Below are 15,650 nucleotides of genomic sequence, written 5' to 3'. Positions count from 1 at the left end.
TCCCTGGTCATCCAATGGTTAGAACTCGGAGCTTCCACTGCAGGGGGCACAGGTTCAATCCCTGGTCAGGGAACTAAGATCCCACCTGCCGCTTGATTCTATGGGATACTGAAGCACTGGATGTACTGTGGTCATCTTTTCATCTTCAAAATACATTCTCACTCTAGCTGCAGAGTGAAAAACCTATTGGAACTAAGTTGTTCATCATCTACAAGACAGTGTTCTAAGACCTGTGCAAGACCCTCATGAATCCAGTCCCTGCCTGCCAGCCTCACTCTTTCGGTCTCCAGCCAACATACAGTCTTCCAATATTAAACCACTGTGGTTTCCGGAAGATGCCGTGATGTTTTGAGTGTCTATATCTTTGCATTTGCAGTTTCCTCTGCTCAGTTGGTCTTCTCCCCTTTCTTCAGGCCCCCAAGTCAGTTTTAGGGTTTCTTCCTCAAAAATCCTACTGGATCACCAATCTCACTGCAGCATAATGGTCTGTTCACTCCTCTGCCCTCCCCATCCACCACCAAAGGCTCTACAAGCTCCCAAACGGGACCACGCCTTCCTCTCACATTTGTATTCCCAGTCGGCAGCACAGTGCATGAAATGAATTAATGGATGGATGGAGGGATGCATAAATAAATACCGGAAGTTGAGTGGAGATAAACGTGTGGCTGCCTTTCTGGGCAATGTGATATTTGAAGTTCAGGAAGTGGGTGAGATCTCAGAAGATACTTAGCAGAACAGAACAAAAAAAACCCAAAATATATATGCCCTTTAAAAAAAAAAAGATAAAACAGACTCCTATTATGTCTTTGCAAAAATATATGCCTATGGACCAGATTTGGAAGGGAACACTTTTAAATAATTTAAGTAATTGTGCTGAAATGAAGCAATTGTGGAAGACAAAAAGAAAACAAAACTTCAACATTTGTTACACTGTCTCTTCGATTAAAAACCCCTCTCTGCCGACAGACTCAGAAATTTGAGAGAATGCTGTCCAAGATCATTCCATGCAGAGGAAAAATCCACACTAGAGGCAGTAACAGAATATGTGTGTAACAGCAAAAAGAAATCGGAACAGGAGGGGCAAGGCACACCCTGGTGTGAAAAGCTGTTGAAACTGTAGCAAAACTTGCAAATTACAAATTAGCCACATCAATCGCTTTGGAATGCACAAATTAATCACCAAAACGTCCCACTTTTCATTTGGGGGGTGGTTTGCGGTTATTTTTTTAGTCGTCGGAAACGATTTCTCATTTTGGTTTCTGTGAGTTGTCGTGCTGCCCCCTGCCGGTCATAAATGGACACTGCCCTGGCACTGCCTGAACCCTGGAAGCCCATTGCAGGCATTTCCTCTGAGCCCACTTTTATGAGTTTCTCTTAATGGGAGAGACAGCAACAGCCAGTGACAACCAAAATGGGTCACTGAAATTCTACTCCTACCTGCTCCATTGATCTTGGACGTTCTCATCTTAGAATTTCCTCTGTTGTTGTTTCCTCTGTTGTAGTTGAGCCTTTCATACTGAAAAGGCTCTTGGGCTGCAAGCAGATCAACCCAGTCCATCCTAAAGGAAATCAGTCCTTAATGTTCATTAGAAGGACTGATGCTGAAGCTGAAGCTCCGGTGCTTTGGCCACCTGATGGAAAGAGCTGACTCATTAGAAAAGACCCTGATGCTGGGAAAGATTGAAGGCAGGAGAAGAGGGTAACAGAGGACGAGATGGGTGGATGGCATCACGGACTCAATGGACATGAGTTTGAGCAAGCTCTGGGAGATGGTGAAGGACATGGAGGCCTGGCGTGCTGCAGTCCGTGGGGTCGCAAAGAGTCGGACACGACCGAGCAACTGAATAACAGCAACAGTTGTGAGCCAAGGCTGCATACACTCCTCTCGGGCTTGGAGGGTGGCCTCTGATGTTGAGCCTACCACTGGGACCCCAAGTCCGGTCCCTTCCCTTCCTCAACCTCCTGACTTCGTGTCTATCACCCTAGCTGGTCCAAACACTACCATCCTTCCTGATGGACTGACCAATCATCCTACCCCTTCCAAGTCACCATCTATAGTGCAGCCAGAATGGACTCTCTGAAATACAAATGGAATCAGGTGGTCACAGGGAAGGTACTTAGCATGCCCCAAATGGCCCTCTTGGCTGGCCCCTGCCAGCAACTCTGGCCTCAGCCCTTTCAACTTTTCTATCTTTTCTCTTCTGGATGACTTGCAGCTTCCTGAATGACTCTACAATTTTCTTACCTCCAAGGTTTTGGCATACTGCCCCTTTGGGCTGGAATGCCTCCTCTCCCTGCCTTCCCTGCCATCACCTGGCTCCTGTCTGTCTTCCAAATCTCAGCTTAGGGCCACCTCCACCAGGGAGTCTCCCATGAAGCTCTGGTCCCTCCAATGGGTTCTGATAGCACCCTTGGCAACTCTGTCATTCCTATTTTGCATAAGACCATATGTGAGCCATCTATTGATACTTACTTGTCTTTCTCCCCTTTAGGCCAGAGTTCTGATGCTTGTGTGGATGAAAAATATAGTCTGCCTTACCAGTAAACAAAGGATATTGCAGCCATCAAACTTCACAATACAGTGCCCCAAAGGGTGAAGGAACCCTGAGGGACTCAGGATGGAGACAAAGGGGCTGCCCACTGCCAAACCCTCAGTGACTGCAGTCACCCCCAACTTTAGGGCACCTTGAGGGGATTTAGGAAGGAGATAAGCAGGATACTGACCCCAGAGAGCTAAGGTGCATTTCAAAGGAATGATTTCAGTGAGCCCAGACTCTTGCATCTTTCCATTCATAGAAAAGTGCTAAATTCTTTAATGGGAGATATCTGGTTTTCTTTAATTAACGAATCTTTTTGATGTTTTAAACACCTGGTCGCTGCTGAAAAAACTCCTATATATCCTGGGTGCCTGCTTGCCTGTTTGGAGTCGAGTCCTATCTTCTGCCTCTAGATCAAATAGCGAGTTTTTAAAATGGACAAAGTGTTAGTTGCTCAGTCGAATCCAACTCTTTACAACCCCATGCACTGTAGCCCACCAGGCTCCTCTGTCCATGGAATTCGCCAGGCAAGAATATTGGAATGGGTTGCCATTTCCTTCTCCAGGTGATCTTCCCCAACCAGGGATCGAACCCAGGTCTCCTGCATTGCAGGCAGTTTGTTTACTGTCTGAGCCACCAGGGAAGCCCCAAAATTGAGAAAAGGGCCAACAATTCTTCTCTAATGTTAGCAGTGCTCACTTTTTAATACACAAGAGAATTGCTTGGAGACCTGTTTAAAATGTAACCTCCAGTGACCCAGAGATAATCAACTCCTTAGGTTCTGGGAAGGGCTCAGAAATATGCATTTTAAATAAGCAGCTGCAGGTATATTCTTAGGCTGGTCATCTTTGCAGCAGACTTTGAGAGAGACAATGCTTACTGAGTAATTGAGTCACGGAGAATCTGGGATCTTCCCACCCCAGTCATCCTAGATTACAGGAATCAGGATGTGAGTTGCCATGGGCAGGAGAGAACTTGGGACTCTTCCCCCAGTGCACTCCCCTGGGTCTTAAGCTGCCTGAGGCTGTGAAATGCCAGTAAAGCCCATCGGTGTGGTCAAGGTCTTGGGCGGGTAGCACTTCTTAGCACCACATTGTAAATAAATTAAAAGTAAAAGCCCAGATAAGCAAATGGACTCTGATCCTCAGAGCTCTCTGTAGGATGCCAGAGTCAAGTTCAAGGAGCCTGGCCCTTCTCTGTCCCTTCTGTTTCAGTTTCCATGTGACTCTTTCATTAGAATACATTCTGTTCATTAAGGACAGGAAGTCAATTCCATTTTGGCCTGAGCTAAATTGCAAGTGATGTATCCAAAGGGTGGAAATTTCCCCACTGTTTCTACGCCTGCGAGAAAGACATACTAGCAATTTTAATACTAGGAAGTTCCTCTGATATTGGTTTTAATTATATGTTTGAAAAATAAATATTCTAACTCTTCCTCTTCTCCCTTGCTCCTGCTGCTGCTGCTAAGTCACTTCAGTCGTGTCCGACTCTGTGTGACCCCATAGACGGAAGCCCACCAGGGTCCCCCATCCCTGGGATTCTCCAGGCAAGAACACTGGAGTGGGTTGCCATTTCCTTCTCCAATGTGTGAAAGTGAAAAGTGAAAATGAAGTCGCTCAGTCGTGTCCGACCCTTAGCGACCCCACGGACTGCAGCCTACCAGGCCCCTCCTTCCATGGGATTTTCTAGGCAAGAGTACTGGAGTGGGGTGCCATTGCCTTCTCCTTCTTCTCCCTTAACTTTTCCCATTTCAAAAAATTTGTTTGCACCTCTGATATCTTTTTGCTTTTTAATCTTATCTTATTTTTGCAAACTAAGTTTTAATTAGACAAGTTACCTGCACTTCCTTACACCCCATCGTCCCTCTTCTCCCCTCAGTTCTTTTGCTAATCTCCTCCCCTAGACTCGCACCCCGCCAGCTACAGAGAATGTTCCTGTCATTGTCACCTACAACCTCCATCCATACAACAGACAAGTATTACACGAATTCATCCTCCCAAGAAATGTGAAAATACTATATTTAAGACTCTGGCAGGGGGACTTCCCTGGTGGCCCAGTGACTGGGGCTCTGTACTTCCAGTCCAGGGGGCCTGGGTTCATTCCCTGGTCAGGGAACTGGCTCCCACATGCCGCAGCTAAAGACCCCACCTGCCACAGCTAATATCAAAGGTTCCATGTGTCGCAGCTAGGACCTGACACAGCCAGATGAGTAAATATGTATTTTTCAAAGATAGTAAACTTAAAAAAAAAAAAAGACTAGCTGGCAGGGGCTGAGCACTAATTCGAGGCCAGGAAATGTCTAAGGCTTTGTGCATGTTATTTCACTTAGTCCCCACAATAACCAGACATGGTAGATGTTACGACTGTGCCCATTTTACAGATGGAGAAATTAAGGGTTTCCATACAAAGGGGTGGAGAAGGCAATGGCAACCCACTCCAGTACTCTCGCCTGGAAAATCCCATGGACAGAGGAGCCTGGTAGGCTGCAGTCCATGGGATCGCTGAGAGCTGGACACGACTGAGCAGCTTTGCTTTCACTTTTCACTTTCATGCATTGGAGAAGGAAATGGCAACCCACTCCAGTATTCTTGCCTGGAGAATCTCAGGGACAGAGGAGCCTGTTGGGCTGCCATCTATGGGGTTGCACAGAGTTGGACACGACTGAAGCGACTTAGCAGCAGCAGCAGCATACAGAGGGGATAGTCATCTGTGTTCAGTATTGCTATAGAGGATGGTCAAGGTGAAGATGAAGACTGAACCATTGAATTTGGAGAGATGGAGAGATGGGTGATACTGACAAGAATGTTTTCAATAACTGGTGGGATGAGAGTCTGGGGGAGAAGGCTAGAGAAAGAATTGGGAAAGAGGGATGATGGGGTGTAAGGAAGTGCAGGCAACAAGTACAGGCAACTCTGTAAGAGTTTTGCTATATAGCAGAGCAAAGCGTAGAATTTGGGGAACGCTTCTACCCTGTTGGTAGGAACGTAAATTGGTATGGCCACTATGGAAAACAGTATGGAGGTTCCTCAGAAAACTAAAAATAGGGTTGCCATATGATCCAGCAAGCCCACTCTTGGGATTATATTTCCAGAGAAAACCATAATTCAAAAAGACACATGGATTCCTTTATTCATAGCAACACTATTTACAATAGACAAAGCATGGAAACAGCCTAAATGTCCATTGGCAGATGAATGGATTAAGAAGATGTGGTACAGGTATACAATATACTATATGATGTATTCAATGGAAGGACTGATGTTAAAGCTGGAGCTCCAATTCTTTGGCCCCCTGATACAAAGAGCTGACTCATTGGAAAAGACTCTGCGGTACAAATATACATATATATGCATGGAAGTCACTTTGGTTGTGTCTGACTCTTTGCGATCTCATGGACTGTAGCCCACCAGGCTTCTCCGTCCACGGGATTCTCCAGGCAAGAATACTGGAGTGGGTTGCCGTGCCCTCCTCCTGGGGATCTTCCTGACCCAGGGAATGAGCTTGCGTCTCTAATATCTCCTGCATTGGTAGGCGGGTTCTTTACCCATGAGCCACCTTGGAAGCCTATATATATATACATACAAACATATATACACACATACATATAACTGAATCAATTTGCTGTATAGCAGAAATTAGCAGAACATTGTAAATCAATTATACTTCAATAAAAGTTTTAAAAAACTGAGTGGGATTTGGACGGCCAAGGAAGGGATTTTAAATATGGGACCTATTAGGGCATGTGTGCTGAAGGGAATTATCTAGCAGAGAGGGAAACTTTAGGACGGGGAGAGAGAAGGGAATTGAGGAGCAAAGTCCTGTGATTCATCCATTTTCATGGACAGGCAGCCGCATAAGTGAAAACAGATGTAGGTCAGTGGGTGGCAGCGGTGGCGGGCAGAGGCAACCTTTTATACTGATGGCTTCTCTTTTCTCAGTTGGATGCGTGAGGTCACTACCCGAGTACAGGAGGTTTGTTTGGATTAGAAGGTTTGACACTGAACTTTTGGACTGTGGGGATTCAAGAGAATTTAGGAAACACTGCGGGTGGTGCTAAGATCCCATTCAGATTTACGATTGTTAACTTAAAAGAGGCCACTCCACTTGGTTGTCCGTTTTAACCAGTTACGTTCAGCTGCCTGGTTGCAGACACAGGGCAGGTGGAGAGCCTGATTTTGCCAGATTGGGATTTGCCAGGCCAATACCACCAAAGGGGTGAGAGGTCAGGGTGTTGAGGGTACATGCAAGGCACCAGATAAAGTGGGGGGCTTGCAGTCTAAGCCAGGCAAGAAAGAAAGGGGGGAGGGGAGTGTGTTTTTTGGGGACCGAGTTCAGTTTGGGAAGATAAGAAAGTTCTGGAGGTGGATGGTGATGATGTTTGCACAAAGACATGAATGTCCTTAATGCTATTGAACTGCACATTTTAAATGGTTAAAAATGATAAATTTTATATTATGGATATGTTACCACAATAAAAGTTTTTAAAAAATGTTGAATATCCCTGGCAGTCCGGTGGTTAGGGCTTGGCACGTTCACTGCCATGGCCAGGGTTCCACTCCTGGTTGAAAAACTAAGATCGTGCAAGCTGTGTGATGCAGCCAAAAAAAGAAAATGCTATCTTGATCAGTCAGTTCAGTGGCTCAGTTGTGTCTGACTCTTTGTGACCGCGTGGACTGCAGCACGCCAGGCTTCCCTCTCCATTACCAACTCCCAGAGCTTGCTCAAACGCATGTCCATCGAGTGGGTGATGCCATCCAACCATCTCATCCTCTGTCATCCCCTTCTCCTCCTGCCTTCAATCTTTCCCAGCATCAGAGTCTTTTCCAGTGAGTCAGTTCTTTGCATCAGCTGGCCAAAGTACCAGAGTTTCAGCATCAGTCCTTTCAATGAATATTCAGGACTGATTATTTTAGGATTGACTATCTTGATACCTAGCCCCATCCCAGATAAGTTAGACTCTCTGGGCTAGGGCCTCTAGACATGAGTATTTTAATTGACTGTGGAATTGCTGAGTTAGTTATGTTTTCGTTCACTCATTCATTCCACAAACACATTGAATACACATCATGATTGATTATTGGCCCTGGGGGTGCGCTGATTAATTTAAATGGATAAGGTTCCTGCTCTCGTGGAGCTTACAATCCCGTTGGGGAAAGGTAGATGACACATTAGTCAACAAAGAAATGTGTAACAACAGTTTCAGAAGTGTGTTTCAACCATCCAAGTGAGCTTGAACTAGGATGATGTGTTGGAGAAGAGCAGAAGGGCTGTGGGTATGGACAGACCTAAGACCTTCAGTCAGGGAGAAGCCTCAGGTGACAGCAACGGATCATGGAGACACGTGACTGCATCTCGCTGATGGATTGTGAGAGGTGTGAGAGCCGGGAATGAAGACCAACTCCCGGAGTTTACTCAAACTCATGTCCATCGAGCGGGTGATGCCATGCAAACATCATCCCCTTCTCCTCCCACCTTCAATGCTTTTCAGCATCAGGGTCTTTTCCAATGAGTCAGTTCTTCATATTGGGTGGCCAAATTATTGGAGTTTCAGCTTCAACATCAGTCCTTCTAATGAACACCCAGTACTGATTTCCTTTAGGATGAACTGGTTGGATCTCCTTGCAGTCCAAGGGCCTCTCAAGAGTCTTCTCCAACACCACAGTTAAAAAGCATCAATTCTTCGGCGATCAGCTTTCTTCACAGCCCAACTCTCACATCCATACATGACTACTGAAAAAACCATAGCTTTGACTAGGTGGATCTTTGTTGGCAAAGTAATGTCTCTGTTTTTTAATATGCTGTGTAGGTTGGTCATAACTTTTCTTCCAAGGAGTAAGTGTCTTTTCATTTCATGGCTGCAGTCACCATCTACAGTGATTTTGGAGCCCCCTGAAATAAAGTCTGTCACTGTTTCCATTGTTTCCCCATCTATTTGTCATGGAGTGATGGGACCAGATGCCATGATCTTCATTTACTGAATGTTGAGTTTTAAGCCAACTTCACTCTCCTCTTTCACTTTCTGCCATAAGGGTGGTGTCATCTGCATATCTGAAGTTATTGATATTTCTTCCAGCAATCTTGATTCCAGCTTGTGCTTCTTCCAGCCCAGCGTTCCTCATGATGTACTCTGCATAGAAGTTAAATAAGCAGGGTGACAATATACAGCCTTGACGTACTCCTTTTCCTATTTGGAACCAGTCTGTTGTTCCATGTCCAGTTCTAACTGTTGCTTCCTGACCTGCATACGGATTTCTCAGGAGGCCGGTCAGGTGGTCTGGGTATGCCCATCTCTTTAACAGTGACTTTCACTCAGCACTATACGGTGAGAGAGGTGCTTCCAGAACAGTCTTTCTCCGATAGGTACGATCACCTGTTGGCGACAATTTCCTCCTTGAGGAAAAAAATAGGGAAAATAGGGACTTCCCTGGTGGTCCAGTGGCTGGGACTCTGCTCTTCCACTGCAGGGAGTGCCAATTTGATCCCTGGTTGGGGGACTAAGATCCTCCACGCCACACAGCATGGCAAAAAAAAAAAAAAAATTAAAAATATATTTTAAAAATGAGGAAAATAATACCTCACCAAACAGTTGTCGTGAAAACGAAACAAAATAAGATAATGCATCATCAAAGTGATGCAAAATGTTTCTGAATCATAAACTTTTAGACACACGTCTAGTTTTCCCTATGTGCATTTTAGTGATCTCATATGGATGCACTTCCCGTCGTTACAAAAAACATGTCGGGCCTTATCTCTTAGCTATTTTTTCCTGAGTGGACACACCTATACTCCCAACCCTCAGATGATCTCAACACATGTTGTATATGATCACCATTATTTTTCCTATGAAGTCTTAAGGTCCCTTCAGAAAGAAAACGTTCACGACCACTCTGTGACCAGGCAAAGTGCACCCCTGGCAGGTGGACAAGTGTCTCATTCCAACACAGGGTGATCACTGCCATGGCCGGGAGGTTGGCACATTTAAACATATTCAGAGTTTTCACGTTTTACTTAAAAGAGTTGTTGTTTAGCCGCTCAGTCATGTCCAACTCTTCTAAGATGCCATGGACTGTAGCCCACCAAGGTCCTCTGTCCATGAGATTTTCCAGGCAAGCATCCTGGAGTGGGTTGCCATTTCCTTCTCCAGGGGATCTTCCCCGCCCAGGGATTGAACCTGCGTCTCCTGCATTGCAGGCGGATTCTTTACCACCGAGCCACCAGGGAAGCCCTATGTGAAAGCATTCATCACGGTTTTGATTAGCAAGTGGAATGACTTGCTCATGTTGTCAGCCCTACTTGTCATCATCAACCACAGGGCAGTTAGTGAGGGAAGGAACCAAGAGGTTTCTGTTGCCACAAAGGCGTCCAGCATTTCTAGGGTGATCCTTCCATAGGCTGGAAAATTGGGCGACTCCCCGTGGTCACCACTAGAGGTCACTCTAGGGAAGCGCTACCTTGAGGTTGCAGAACTCACCGCAAAGGAATGCTGGCGTTTGGCTCCAAAAATGGATTCGACCTCGCTTCTGTTGGGACTCGCTGCTCCCGAGTGCCAGGAAATGCCGTTTGCCAGTTCCCAGCGATGAAACGTGGAGGAAATATCCAGTTGCACCCTTTGCAATGGAAACCCCAATTCCCTGGAACCCGAACAGAAATCAAGAAGGAACAAGACAACCCACCCCCTCGCTTTCCCTAACCCCTAAATCTTTAACCACACGTTTCAATTCTTTGTGGTTACCGGAGAACACAAGTCATATTTCCCCGTTTACTGAATAAACCCCAACGCTGCATTTTCCCTGCCTTCTCCTGTGAAACATGTTTCATCTCTGCTAGCCTAATCTTTTGGTTTTATGACCAAAGTGCAGAGAGTTATGGAATTTATTCTCGCTTTCTCAAACTTTTCAAGATTCCGATAGCTCAGCAGCCAGGTTTCTGGTGTCCTCCCATCTGGCAAGGATCCTCAGTGTCTGAACATTTTGTCTTCGGAGCCTCAATGAAATAATGTGTGGAGTGTGTTTAAGTCAGAGCCTAGTCCTCAGTAAGCTCTTAAGAAAAGTGAGCTTGTGATAATTATTACTGTTATTATGGGACTTGGACTATGACATTAAGATAATTGTCAAGACTAAGGGAAACAAGACTGGTTGCAGGAACTCAATGGCATCTCAAGGCCCCTCCCAAGGTGGCCAGATGACTTAAACCAGATTGTCCCCGGGAACAACCCTCCTTGGGAGTTTGGCTATAGACGCCATTTATTGCCTGTGTTTTATATGACCATATAGCTGAGGGTTTAATTGGCAGCTAGCAGAATGTCAATTCCATTACTCCTTTAACCCTTGTTGTTCAGTTGCTAAGTCATGTCTGACTCTTTGCAACCCCATGAGGTGTAGCATTCCAGGCTCCTCTGTCCTCCATTATTTTCTGGAGTTTACTCATATTCATGTCCATTGAGTCAATGGTGCTAACCATCTCATCCTCTGTCACCCCCTTCTCCTTTTGCCTTCAATCTTTTCCAACATCAGAGTCTTTTCCAGTGAGTTGACTTTTCCCATCAGGTGGCCAAAGTATTGAAGCTTCAGCATCAGCAATACTCCTTCCAATGAATATTCAGGGTTGATTTCCTTTAGGATTGACTGGTTTGATCTCCTTGCAGTCCAAGGAATTCTCAAGAGTCTTCTCCAGCACTGCAATTCAAAAACATCAATTCTTCAGTATTCAGCCTTTTTTATGGTCCAACTCTCACATCTGTACATGACTACTGGAAAAACTATAGCTTTGACTACACAAACCTTTGTCAGCAAAGTGATGAACCCTTGTTAATAGCAATACAGTTAGAAAGAGAACGCACTTGTCCTGAGTTCCAGCTATGTTTCAGGGCTCTGTGTGAGGCACTTGGCCCATTTATCTCATCTAACTAAACTTCAGGGTCCTCAGTCACAATAATGGAAGGATATTGTGAGAAATAGTCGGTAATGTATCTTTACTTGCTTGCTTTCCTTATTTTTAATAGATCTTTTTGATGTGGACCATTTTACAAGTCTTTATTGAATATGTTACAATATAGTTTCTGTTTTATGTTTCAGTTTTTTTTGGTGGCAATGTGTGTGGGATCTCAGCACTGCTCCCCCACCCCCCCAGCAGGGATTGAACCCACACTCCTTGTATTGGAAGGCAGAGCCTTAACCACTGAACCACCAGGAAAGTTCCTTTTTTTTTTTTCCTAATTATCTCTATTTTTGGCCCCGCAACTTTCAGGATCTTAGTTCCCCCCACCAGATTTTAACCCTGGGCCCTTAGCAATGAAAGCACCAAGTCTTAACCATTGGACCGCCAGGGAATTCTCAAGTCTACTTGCTTTCTTCCTAAAGCTTGTTTTATTTGAAAACAGGATAGGATGGCTTATACATCAATTAGAATGTTTTTTACTTTTCAAACTCTTCCTTTTCCTCCTCCTTCTTCTACTTCTTTTTTGTCTATCTGAATGTTTCATGAAACTTTACCCAGTCACAAAACCCTGGGAAGTTTACTCAGGCTATCTCTGTTCTTCTGCTTCTGAGTTCCAAAATAATAAAGCAGCTTGTTTCACAGTCTTGCCAGAAGCCTTTTTAGGTCTAGGAATCAAACTCCATCCTTCAGTCTTTGGCTCGGCTCAAGAAATCAAATCTCCACCCTCTCCCAAATTAACGTGAGCATTTGAGCTTTAGGAAAATTAAATCTCCACAAGCATCATCATGAGTTCAGAGCAATATAAATACCAGGGCTGCCTACAGACCAGAAGGGAGTGTCATCTTCATTCGCTCTGAGACTTAGGAATGTCAGATGGGCAAAATCTTCTGCTTTATATAGCTGAGCTTATAGACACGCCAGCCTGAGATGGATGAGGCAAGCAGCTCCAAAGGTCTGAAGGACACGGGGGAAGAGAAAAGTTGAGTAAAAGATGCTGTCAGAGGTCTTTCCTGATATTTTGAACCGAGAAAGTTCTGGCCTGGACTGGAGGCTGAGAAAAGAGAGCCCATAGTCACAGGAGTAAATAAGGTTTAGAAAGTGAATGTAAATAGAAGATGAAAGAACTTGGATGGGCTTTCATTTAATATTTTTAAAAAATATTTATTTGGCTGCGCTGGGTCTTAATTGTGGCACTCGGGATCTTCGTTGCATCATGCAGGATCTTTAGTTGCAGCTGCAGCTGCTGCTGCTAAGTCTCTTCAGTCGTGTCCAACTCTGTGTGACCCCATAGACGGCAGCCCACCGGGCTCTGCTGTCCCGGGGATTCTCCAGGCAAGAACGCTGGAGTGGGTTGCCATTTCCTTCTCCAGTGCATGAAAGTGAAAAGTGAAAGTGAAGTCATTCAGTCATGTCCAACTCGCAGCGAACCCATGGACTGCAGCCTACCAGGCTCCTCCATCCATGGAATTTTCCAGGCAAGAGTACTGGAGTGGGTTGCCTTTGCCTTCTCCTTAGTTGTAGCAAGTGGGATCTATTTCCCTGATCAGGGATCGAACCCGGGCCCCTTGCACTGGGAACGTGGAGTTTCAGCTACTGGACCACCAGGAAAATCCCTCAGTTAGTACTAAAGGGACAAAGGCTAATGAATGTTTCAAATACATGGAAGATGATCACCACTATTTTCCTTAATGACTGAATGCCAGATAAATTCCAGCTTGGTGAATTCAGATTAGATCCAAGTGAAAACTTTCTGATGTAAACTTAAGTACTGGCATGGGTTACCGAGGTCGCAAAATCTTTCAGTTTGGTGACTCAGTACCCTTTTGATTTACAGAAGATTGACGGGAAGTGGGTGACCTCTCTTGGCTCCATGTTTATGCACGGTTACCGTGTTAACAGTAGGGTAACAAACAACCCTGTTTATCTACTAAACAGGTGCGTCTTGGGACTTGAGCAGGTTTAAATTTCCCCAATGGATCCTGGATAAATATAAGATATGTGTATCTGACAGAATAGAAACTGGACTCCAGGAGGCCAGCAGGGAGAATGCAGGAAGGGACCCTTGGCTTCTGATCATTGTCTCCTCTGACCTGTCCTCCGGCCCCTCCAGCAGCTGAAGGCAAAACTATGTGACCCAGAGTATCCCTGTCCGGGAGGAGAGCAGAGGCCCTAAACCCTCAGGGAATGTTGGCAATGCGGGCTTGGCACACGGGGAATGTGGGGAATGAGTCCACAGTCCAGAGTTCAGATCTCACAGTTTGGCTTTGCCCTGCCCTGACAGCGTCTGCCTCACATGAGGGGCTCTGCTGGGGGAGCTGTGAATCCTGCTTCTGAATCATATTGCTTTTCTGAGTCCGTGGGTCTTATTATAGCTAAGAAGACTTCACCCAGTCTGGCTCAGGCTGCAGAGAACTAAATATGCTTTCAAAATACTCCCTCCACTTGGGGGTCCAACACGGACACACAGGCAGCTGTCTTTACTACATCAATGTCTTCTACCCTTCAAAACCCATTTCCCTCTGAAGTTGATTTTTTTTAAAAAATGGAAGTAAAGTTGGTTTACGATGTTCTGTTAGCTTCAGGTGTAGAACAAAATGATTCATTTATATATATATATATATATATATATTCCTTTCTGGATTCTCTTCCCTTATAGATTATTACTAGATATTGAGTACAGTTCCTTGTGCTGTGCAGTAGGTCCTTGCTAGTAACCTTTGTGTTTTTGGCATGCGAGATCTTAGTTCCCTGACCAGGGATCGAACCTACTTCTCATTGGAACTGTGGCGTCTTAAGCACTGGTCCGCCAGGGAAGTCCTATTTTATTTTTAGTAGTAGGTATCTGTTAATTCCAAATTCCTAATTTATCTCTTTCCCCTTTGGCAACCATAACTTTGATTTCTAAGTCTGTGAGTCTATGTCAAACAAATTTTTTCAATATTGAAAATTTCTGGGAAGATTCTCAGGAAACAAGCTTATTAGTTGCCCACGGAGGGGAACTGTGAGACGAGGGATGGGAGGAAGACCTATTTTTCATCCTTCTTGTTTCTTTTGAATTATTCATGTGCTGCTGCTAAGTCACTTCAGTCGTGTCCGACTCTGTGTGACCCCATAGACGGAAGCCCACCAGGGTCCCCCGTCCCTGGGATTCTCCAGGCAAGAACACTGGAGTGGGTTGCCATTTCCTTCTCCAATGTGTGAAAGTGAAAAGTGAAAGCGAAGTCGCTCAGTCATGTCTGACCCTTAGCGACCCCATGGACTGCAGCCCACCAGGCTCCTCCATCCATGGGATTTTCTAGGCAAGAGTACTGGAGTGGCTTGCCAGTGCCTTCTCCGTTATTCATGTGCATGAATAGGTATATTCCAAAATAAATACGATAATTTTTTAACATAAGGTTTATAACTTAACTTTTTTTATTTTCTTTTTTTTAAAAAAATTTATTTATTTTTTGATTGAAGGATAATTGCTTTACAATATTATGCTGGTTTCTGCCATACGTCAGCTTGGATCAGCCATAGATATACATACATCCCGTCTCTCTCACATCCCACTCCTTCCCACTCCTCTAGGTTGTTCCAGAGCCCTGGGTTGAGTTTCCTGAGTCATGCAGAAATTCAAAACTATGGAACACTTTACAGAATTGCATGTCACCCTTGAACAGGGGCTGTGCTAATATTCTCTGCATTGTTCCAATTTAGGATGTGTGCCGCCAAAGCACACCACTTAACTCCTTTTCTTCCAAATCAGATTTTTCCCTCCGTCTCACTCAGGTCCCCGTTTCACAAGGACCGCATCTGCCTTTGACAAAACACTCACCGTGGCCTAGGCGTTGGGCTCAGCATCTTCTGTTTGTTATCTCACTTTCTCATTTAACAAACCAGGAAATCCCCCGGCAGCCCAGTGGTTGGGATTCCTTCCCTGGTGGGGAAACTAAAATCCCAGAAGCTGCGTGGCATGACCAACCAAAAGCACAAGTCAGTGTAAGTCTCTCTAGTCACCCAAATTCTGCAGGTGAAGAAACGGAAGCTTCGAGAGAGAGGTCCCATAGCTGGTAAGTACCAGGTCTGCTATTCAAACATGGGTTTAATTGACTGGGCCCCAGTAAGAATCTGCCTGGAATGTGGGAGACGTGGGGCTCAATCCCTGGGTAAGGAAGATCCCCTGGGGAAGGGAAT

General features: G+C 45.1%; 1 non-coding gene across 1 annotated transcript; it reads right to left on the bottom strand.

Moving 5' to 3' along the window:
* Positions 1 to 15,091: 15,091 nt before the first annotated feature.
* Positions 15,092 to 15,193, bottom strand: LOC129544802 (U6 spliceosomal RNA). Its single transcript, XR_008683551.1, has one exon. It is a non-coding gene; the product is annotated as a U6 spliceosomal RNA (small nuclear RNA).
* Positions 15,194 to 15,650: the final 457 nt, after the last annotated feature.

Source organism: Moschus berezovskii, chromosome 20 (genome assembly GCF_049115385.1).
Source record: "Moschus berezovskii isolate FMDL1 chromosome 20, NW_MosBer_1.0, whole genome shotgun sequence".
NCBI classification, from domain to species: domain Eukaryota; kingdom Metazoa; phylum Chordata; class Mammalia; order Artiodactyla; family Moschidae; genus Moschus; species Moschus berezovskii.
Note: the sequence above shows the minus strand (reverse complement) of the source record. Positions and strands in the feature narration are given on the sequence as shown.